Below are 1,224 nucleotides of genomic sequence, written 5' to 3' on the forward strand. Positions count from 1 at the left end.
TGTGTGTGTGTGTGTGTGTATTTACATACATAAAATCATATATATATGGCTAATATGCAAAGTGACCCCTCAGGAGTTCAACAGGGAGACCAGGAGTTCAATTGCTCACTATGACATGCACTGACCACCAGGGGGCAGCACGGAATGAAGGAATGCCCAGGTCAGCAGCCAGCAACCGGGGAAAGAAGGCCCCAGCCAACAGCCAGAAGGCCCTAATCAGCCCTGATTGCTGGCCAGGCCTAGGGACCCTACCCGTGCGTGAATTTCGTGCACCAGGCCTCTAGTATATCAATATTTCTTATAGTGTCTTTGTATACACTACACCAAAATATGAGGCAGTAAGCATTATTCTTTACATATCACTCTTTTAAAATCTATGTTGTTTAAATACCTATTTGTTTAGATAGTTTTCAATGTCAATGCTATCTGCAAGCATTGGTGAATTTTTAAACAGTGGCAGGTTTTTTTTTAGACTGAATGGAAAAAGAAATGCTAAAAAAAGAAAAAAGAACTGCCATATAAAGGGAGAGCCATCTTCATTTTCAGTGAATATGTCACAATAACTCCTGGACTCCCAGAAGAATGACAATATTAACTTCTAACTTATGCCAGTGAGTCTCCCCCTCCCTGAGTGATGTACATAACACTCAGGGGCAGTGCCAGACACAATTACTCCAGCCACACTTATTTCATAAGCCAGTTTAAACTATCTCTGCCATTTGTGAGAACCAGAAAAATCATCATTACTTACAGAATTCAAAATCATTCTAATTTATTTATAGACTAGGGGCCCAGTGCACAAATTTGTGCACCTTGAAAGGAACTGTGGGCCATGAGGCTGTGGTGGGCACAGGGGCGGGTCTTGGCCCATCCTTCATGCCCCTGCCTGGCCCCTCCTGCCATAGCTCCTTGTCCCCTGTCTGCTGGAAGCCCTACTCCCACCACCACTCCCATGTGCTGACGGCACCAGCCCCACTTGCACCCGCTGACAGCGCAGAGGGACTGGGACCAGCACCAGCAGCAGGTGCAAGTGGCGGCTGCTGTCCCAATACCTTCTCAGGAACAGGGGGAGGTGGAGAACCCCTCAGGGATGATCAGGGCCAGCAGCCGCTGCTCAAACCCACTGACAGTGCTGAGTGATTGGGACCAGCGTCGGGCGCCAGCAGCAGGTTCAAGCAGTGGTTCCGGCACCAGCTGTGGGTGCAAGCGGAGCCGGCGCCGGCA

Source organism: Myotis brandtii, unplaced genomic scaffold (assembly GCF_000412655.1).
Source record: "Myotis brandtii unplaced genomic scaffold, ASM41265v1 scaffold415, whole genome shotgun sequence".
NCBI lineage: Eukaryota > Metazoa > Chordata > Mammalia > Chiroptera > Vespertilionidae > Myotis > Myotis brandtii.